Here is an 8,944-nt window from a genome sequence, read left to right on the forward strand (position 1 = left end):
GAAAAACAAATTCAAAGTTATACGTACTACAAGTTCTAATGCATACCTGCGCGCACTCTTTATACCTACACATAAAAACTATCGAATTACGGAAAACAAAATTTCGACTGTCCCGAACCCATAAAACTGAGCAACCCCCTTAAAACTTGCCCCCAATATGAATCATCGTCTACAATCGGATAATCTTTCACGTTATCGACGCTCATCATTCCGCAATCACATTATCTTCAAAATACAAATTCACGAGTATATACGCCGGGGCTGGTGTCCCCCGACATGGGCGGGAACGATCTAAGAATTCTTATCAGGAACGTCAAACCGCGAAACGAATCCTCGGCGAAGCTTAAAACGGATCAACTGGCGATTTTCCGGGACGACGAGAAGGCGAGAGGTGGCCAGGAACGTACACGTTCGTAGATTTTATCTACGATTCCATGTAGAACAACGCGCAACACGGTATTCCGGCGTTACGCTTACGAGCTCACCGTTAAAGCCGGCACGCCACACGTGCGCTGAATGCGAGCGAACTCGTAAATACACTCCGCGCGGATTAACACGCGGCCGTCACGTGGCACGTGTGCTTTCCACCCTTTTTTCCCATCCCCCTCGTGTCACTCTTTTCCCTTCTCTCTCTCTCTCTCTCTCTCTCTCTCTCTCTCTCTCTCTCTCTCTCTCTCGTTCCCCCCAATACACTCGGAAGAAGGGTGGTCGGGGAGGAGGGGAATTCCAAAAAGAGCAACGCGGTTGAGTTATGTCGCTGGACCGAAAACACGGCAAGTGCGAACGCCACCTCCGCTCTTCGGTCTCCAGGATTAATACGGTATCGCGTAATGCACCCACGATGCGTCCCGTTACGACGAACCCATTTTTTTCTGGCCCGTTTTATCGGGAAAATACGCGTACGGAACACCGACGACAGAGGGTCACGCGAATACGCGGATGTAAATGATATGTCTACGAAGCATTAACGGCGAGGCGTGATGCACATACGTATTCCTAATTGACTATTTTGCGGCGGCTGATTAATGGGCGTGAAAGTATCGTTGGAATCATTTCAGGGTGATTTATTAGAGTAATTGGAAGTAGTTTGACAAGAGCTGTGATTGGATGTATTCTTTTAACGCGTTGCACGCCTAGTAATGAAATAAAAATTCCGTGGCAACAGACTAAATGATAACTGGTTGTCATATGGTGCGCAATGTACTTAAGAATTCTTCGTACATATGGTTGGTAATGAATAGACTGCGGATTTTATGCACTTATAGGGCTGTGTGAAATATAATAAAAAGCAAAACTTTCATCGGATCCAACAAGTTTTCTATTTTATTCTGAACCCAATAAGATGTTTAAGAGGGAAAATACATTTCTACAATTGCTCCTGTCTTTATAAATTACTATAGAAACTTTTATGTTGCATAAAAATCCGCAGTCTAGTAATGTAGTATAGAAGAATCTTCTGTATTCAAACTAATAGAGAGACACAAGTGTTTGGATAAAGGATTTCTCAAATAATGGAGCAATCACTTTTCTCATACTAAACTTCATTCATTTACATAGAAATCAATGAAGGTTGACAATTTGTTTAAATACTAGATCGCATATCTTTTGGCCTGTAAATTGCAGAAATTTCTCAACATACGTAACCAAGTAGAATTCGATAGGCATCGAAGAAAGTGTACGTTTTCTGTAAGCACTGTATATTTGCAATAGGAGAAGGCATCTGTTGCTGGGAGACACTCTGTTCGGATAACGTTAACGTTCGAATATTAGGTTATTCGAAGAAGGGAGGCTCTACTGTATATGTGAATAACTTCCTTATCTTATGGTAAAAGTAATTCTGAAAATGCAACTTTTGCGAATAAAAAATTTTCGAGCCCGAAAGCTTAACTTAATATTTATAAGACAACGACCGAGAATCACGCCTTAGACACTATAATGATGATTTGAAAGCAGTAAACGAATAAAACAATATATACCACCTTCTGTAGTATTCATTTGTGTACATTAGTTACAATATACTGACAAACTTTTAAGAAAAAATCGTTATAGATATTGCGAACTTTTAATTATGAAATTTCTAACCGTTTTAAGTATCAATTCATTAAAAGTACAATACTACAATTCATGTGTTTGTAAATAATTAGTCAATTAATGATGGTATAATATAATATCTTATCGTAAATGTAAATTACATTTGCAATATGATATTGACAGTACTAAGTATGGATATTTTTTTGTAATTCCACATTTGAAATAATTGGATAAGCCTCACTAATTAAAGCAGATTAAAAGTATAACAATATCGATGCTTTTAATACTGATACTGGTATCGACTATTTGAAGAAACTATTTAAATTATTTAAATTGTCGTTAAATACTGTTAACGCTGAATTTATATCATTATGTAGACAAAATGATGAAAGACTGTGAAATTGCGACATTACTTCAATAAATAAGTCTCTATTTAACCTGAAATACATATATAATTGAAACCAAATTCTTGTTGGTTATACGTAATCGATACTTTCTTTCAGCACTTGAATTCGAAATAATCGGAAAGGTGAATATAAAGTGAGTAAATGTAAGCGATTCAAGGGGTCTATATACTTCGGGGGGCCGAGGGTGAGTCGTTCATGGAAACATACCTGGTCTGATTATTACAGACGACTGAATTTCCGTTGGAACGATACACGAACGCAGAGGGATTTTAGACCCAGAATGGGCACTCGAAGAGCAAATCCGGTTATCCAGAAGTGCGACTGAATATTTAATAGCTTCCATAAAAGGGACCAAAAACTGAAAAGACACTACCACATCTTCCCCTTTACAATTAAATTTGTTAATAGGTAGCAATAAAGGAAAAGAGCAAATTCTAGGAAAAAAAATCATCTCAAACTCAAAACTTCTTCTATCTCATTCTTCGAAAAGGCAATTAACAACTTTGAATTAAAAGGAAAGAACTGCAAATGATGAAGACATGTTGCCATGCGTATAAATCAAAGTTATTGAAGAGACAAAGTATCGATAATGACAGGTAAGACAAATGTTTGACAAAACGAACGAACCTGAATTTTTTATACAAAAAAAAGACTTCATTATCAGGCCCAATTGAGCACTTCTTTCGCATCCAGTACCTGTGACAGCGACCGAATGAAAAAAATCTCTGCCGCGTGTACTCCAAATGTTACCCCCTCGACAGGGTGAAAACGTTAAAAGGTGAGAGTGTTAAAATCAGTCGAGTGGCGTTTCAGTCCCTCGGCCGCTTAGCGGCCTACCTGTGGCTCTTTCACCCTCGTTTACCCCTTTAATTCGCCACCCTCAGATTATCAAGCTCTCCAGAGTTCAGAGTTCAGTACTTGTCTGCGCTGTGTTCTCGACTTACCTAGGCCGCATGTTCGGTCACTCCATCAGCTTGACAAGTAGTTAAGCTCCACTTTGTCTCCCCTTCCAAAAACAGTTCACTGTTCGTGATCTTCGACACTCGTGGGTAATCGGTGGACACGAAAACCGATCGCCGATATCGCTTCGCGACCGCACTCGCGACACTTGAACGGCCACAAACACTTTCGCTATATAGATCTCCGATCAAAACGGTATTGAGGTTCAGTGGAGGCGGACAGCACTCGATTTCAGCTCGATAGCCACTTAAAACGCATCGACAGTGGCGCCAATTTCCAAGGTCGCCCGACGAGCAAGGTCAACGTACTTCCGGGCACTGATCGGCTCGACGATCTTCCCCCCGCGATCGAGACACGCTTCCGTGACTAATCGTGTTTGCTTGGGGAGGCAAAAAGATCCGGAGAAACCGATTCCTATCAACTACTCGCCACGAGATGCCTGCTGACAGCCCAATCGGCTCCACGGTCCACCACTCACTGACAACAGTCCCTTCGTGACACTTGCCGCTTCCTTCTCGATTTTTCTCCCTCCTAACCTCCTCCTACTCCACTGGCAGCCGGCTCGACGTGCTGCTAGACGTCGTAAATGCTGGATTTAGTCCCCCCCCCCCCGCGACACACCACTTTATCTTGCTTCCTTTGAACGTTCTGTCCCGCGCGCTGTGTTTCTTTGACAGTAACGACAATGACGGGCTCCCGAAGAAGATATATACACTTTCTTCGTGGTCGACCGATCTGACCCACGTTGTTATAGGCAGTAGAAGGGGGGGAAGTGTTATTGGAGGTTAAACAGTCGGCGGTGAAACGAAACGATCGGTGTTCACGATTGTACCGGAGCGACACGATCTACAACGAGCTCTTTTAAGCCGGTGACGATGTGTGGTGAGTGGCGGCCGATTCAAATTCGCTCCCCACGTGGCGGCGACGGCGTCGTCCTTGCGACTGCCGCCGACACGACGCCTAACGCCGGTCAATGCGTCGCCATCTTCCGGCCACCGGTTAAACTTAGTTTAGTGTACCCGCCACAGCGGAATCGCGCGGAATCGTTTCTTTTTTTCCTTTCTTTTTTACTTCACAGTTTTTCCGATCGTATCTTCGGGTATGGAAGAAATTAGGTGGCCGCTGATCGGGGCCAACGGTGGATGGATAGCACAGATCCCTGTCGATGGAACTTTTTAATTCGTACGGAATCTTCTTGGCCAAAATCGATACCCTTTTAATAGCTTCGCGAGAGTATCGGTATTATTTCAATTACACGTGTTAACACTAGTATTCTGCCGCGTACTTCCCCTGCAATTTTGAGCTTCCCGATTTTTTACTCGTTACGAAAATCATCCAAAAGCGTCAAGTAATAAAATGCATGTACTACGCTAGGCGTTGTTTTAAGAGTACGATAATTGTGCTTTAGTTCTAAATATTATTAATAGATTGATTGTAATACAATTGGTTTTATTTTTCACAAGCTGAATTTATCACCTACGGATTACCTCTTATATAACAGAAGACATAATTAAAATGAAACAAATGTGAAAAGTAGAGGAGTTAATACAACGAACTTAATTAGCACCTTGCTATTCTTTACGGAACCGGAATTAAAAAAACTACTCCTTTAGGTCTACATAATTAGTTCAAAAAGAATGAAGATATCAACTGAGACTATGCATTATTCGATGATATTTAATTGTTACCAGTGCTTTTAACAATTGACTATCAAGATTGGCGCCAGATATACATAACTATCTTGGTAGTTAACGCTTAGAAATTATAAATTGAAATTTCTATATAATTTTCGTTTGTTTAAATTGACCTATAAATCTATAAATGTGTACAAATATCTTTCTACTGACACTCCAGAGTGTAAGATAAGGCTCGAACGATGATACCAACAAACTTAACTTTCTCTGTTGACAATATAATAGTCCTTTTTGTAATCATTTTTGTAGATACGTTGTACGTAGATAAAATATTTCTACATAAACAGGAGTAATTTTTTGTATATGCGTACAATGTCTACATTACTCTTTACTACTTAAAATTCTCGTATATATGTCTACAGAAAATAATTTTTATTTGATGAGAATTTGTTATCAGAAAATATCTATTGCTTTCCAAAGCTTAAGGAATTCGTAATAAATCGAAACACTTAATTCAATGTTTGTGAATAAAATGAAAGATGAGTGTGCGATAATAAAGTAGGTCTCGTAATAATTCATTCTGACAGTAGCAATCAGTATTGAACTGGAATATATGTAGTAAGAATAAAGTCAAGGTATAAATAACTCTGGCCGACTCCTTTTACTACGGTGTAATAGTAAGTTTCATATACAAATCAAAATCATATTACAGGCTTATGTATACATAAATAAACATATTGATCTAATTTTCCGTAGTTACTTAAATCTTGCCAACGTTCGAATTTTCTTACATTTTGTTTACTGGCACCTTAATTACTTGATAGATGATTTCTATTTTCACTTATAATCTCTAATAAATGAAAAGAAAAAGCTAGAACATCTTACATTAATACAACGTTCATCACTATTTGAAATTAAAAGAATTAGCGGGAGCGTTGATTTACTTTCCGAGGCTACTGTATCTTTCATTTCAAAGAAACAACACTCACTTTTAATCTGTCTCCCCATAAACTTGTTGGTTGGGCTGAATATCATTAGAATAAAACCAGATAGAAGGTCGGTTAGATTGATAACTATAATTAACCGTTGTGATAGAGATAAGGAATCGTGGAGACCAACCTGTCGTTAACAATAGCAGCGAGCTGAATACAAATGCTACATGGTATGCGTTATTGTCTAATTAATGGATTACTCAGCCACACAGTCATCTGGGGAAGGAGGAACGGGTACCTAAAGGCGGACGTGACGCGTTCAACTCGATAGAGAGAACCGAATCAGAATTCTGTAACCGTGGTGCATTCCCTGCCCCATTCATCGTTTTCTCTTTTCGCTTCTTAGTTCGTAGTATCATTCCCCTAAGAGAAAAGTAAGCTTCGACGCGATCGAATTACGTAAACTGGATTCACGATAATTTCTGCTTCTGTGGAAGCTAATGTAATCGCTACCCAGCAGCTGCTCTATGGATGAAATTATTTTTAAAAATGATCTCACGAACGCAAGGATTTTATTGACCAACTGGACGCCCGTTCTCCGATGTGTAATCGTAATAATCATTAAAGAGATCGTCAAGTATTAACACGATCTGCGAAGCTATGGTCCGATTGGAACTCCTTGACAATGTCCCCCTTTCTTCACTACGGAGAAAGTGTTTATCATCAATAGTCGATAAGACAGTAACCTAACCCATAAATATTACAGATGTATATTGTTACGCATAAAGTGATGAATTTCAGAAATCGAAATAGTAGATTTATTAATAAGAATATGCAGGGTGCGTGATTTAAATCGATCCCCGTAAATATCTTCGTTTAATATTTTTATTACAATATTGCAAATTAGTAGTACTGATTTTCGGTGTAGCTACTGCGAGTGGTATCTAATATTTTACGCTTGTATCATGGATGGCATGTCAACAAATTTTGAAAAAAATACTAGGGAGGGTTGATAGATAATTTAGAGACCAAGTCTCTATATTTAGGCTGAAGGCCGTACATTTTAATATCAATTTCCAGGAGGTAAACATTGTATTATTAGTACCACGTCAAAATATTGACACTAAAATGTTTCCTAAACTAATGATTTTTGACATACACAGTTTAAAACTGTTTCGTGGGGAATGACCACTATATTTAAATCTTATTTAATCTTATATTTAAATCTTATCCATTCACTATTAACACGCAATATTCTTTATTTGATTTGGTAAATAATAGCTGTTCACCATTCACGTTTGTAATATTATAATTCTAGGTAGTTACCACAAATTGGAAAAATGCTCTTCACTATAATTAATATTAACTCTTCAATCCCTAATAATTGCCATCTTGTTAAAGTTATTAAATAAGTTCTACATACTTCGTAATTATGATAGTAACTCTAACATGTTGAAACGACCATTTATTTTCCACCCACTTAATAAATTAAAGGTTACACCTACTATTTCTAGGGTAATATAAAATTCGTATATCGATTAAAAAAGAATAGTATTCTTTTTAAAATTGTGTATATAGCATCCACTGGTACGTTGAAGACAAGAATAAATGATTAATCCTATAATTAACTGTTTATTTAATCAACATCTTAGGAACCTTGAATTAATTAAAATTAGAGTTAAAATAAAAAGTTCAGTGTCACCTTTACAATTGACTCGGTATCACCTAAACCGTCTAGCTGTGATTAAAATCCTTTATCGCTTAACAATTCCATCAGCCGTACAATCAAGCTTGATGAAAATCCTTTGTTCTTTTATTTGGACGAATAACAATGTCAATTCAGTTCCGCGAAAGCTCTGAAAATTTTCACATCGACGAGGTCTGTACGCAAACAATAAGTCTTTATTGCACCCTTTTATTCGTAAACGAAGAAATTTCACAGACACTATTAACTTCTGTTCAACCTACGGTAGTAGCTCGATCAAACTCAAGTAAATTGTATTTCAAAATATGCGTGCAATATAAAACCATTTTGTTTTACTACCGAATACGACAAAAAGTATGAAAATACCGCAACATCTGTAAAAAAAATAATGTGTATGCACTGTATGGATTAAACGAAACCGCGTATTTTATGCCTGTTCCATTCTTAGGTCAGACAATTTACAAACAACCCTAAGAATGGTTCGCGAGTGCAGACAAGATGTTTACAAGATGCAGTAACTTTCTACTTCAGACAGTAGTTCATTCATTGAAATATTTAACCACCCATACGTTTATGTTCCTGGTGGTCTCGAACGGATTCGGAATTTAGTCCGTTGTAATTATATTATGATCTCTTTGCCAAACGAATAATCAGGCATAATATACTGACATTTTCCAAAACAATACAGAAACATAATATTTTGCCGGAGATAAGTATCCAAGAATTACATCTTCATTGTACAAAGTACCGTCAAAAAGTTTGCAAGTAGTCTTATGTTTTTAGTTATAAACAAATAATCCTTTGTTAATATGTTCAAAGTAACCGCCTCTAAAAAAGGTCTAAAAGTTTCTTTTTCTAACCACATTTTCTAAAAATTCTTGATTTATCGATTTTTGCTTATTGTGCGTGTTCTGTTACTTCCGTGAATGCCATACAATTCTGGGAGTGTGTGTTCGAAGTGGAATGGAAAAATTTAGATAACGAATATTTTGAGAAACCAATAGATAGAAGGCTATAAGTTTTTTTAGAAGTTATTGAAAATGAAGGTGGTTACTTTGACGAGGGAAAAGTTTCATAAGGGTAAGTTTTTTTATTACCTTAAAGTTTTGACAAGTTTCCAAACTTTCCAACGATAATGCAAGTAATAAATAAATCTACTGCTGTACCAATGGCTATTAACTAATTGATAACTGAATTCGTTAAATACTAAAATTCTGGTACCGAAAACACACGTGGACTCACATCATTATGTTGCACCCAAATTCGAGTCGTTGC

Source organism: Dufourea novaeangliae, unplaced genomic scaffold (genome assembly GCF_001272555.1).
Source record: "Dufourea novaeangliae isolate 0120121106 unplaced genomic scaffold, ASM127255v1 scaffold248, whole genome shotgun sequence".
In the NCBI taxonomy this organism is placed as follows: domain Eukaryota; kingdom Metazoa; phylum Arthropoda; class Insecta; order Hymenoptera; family Halictidae; genus Dufourea; species Dufourea novaeangliae.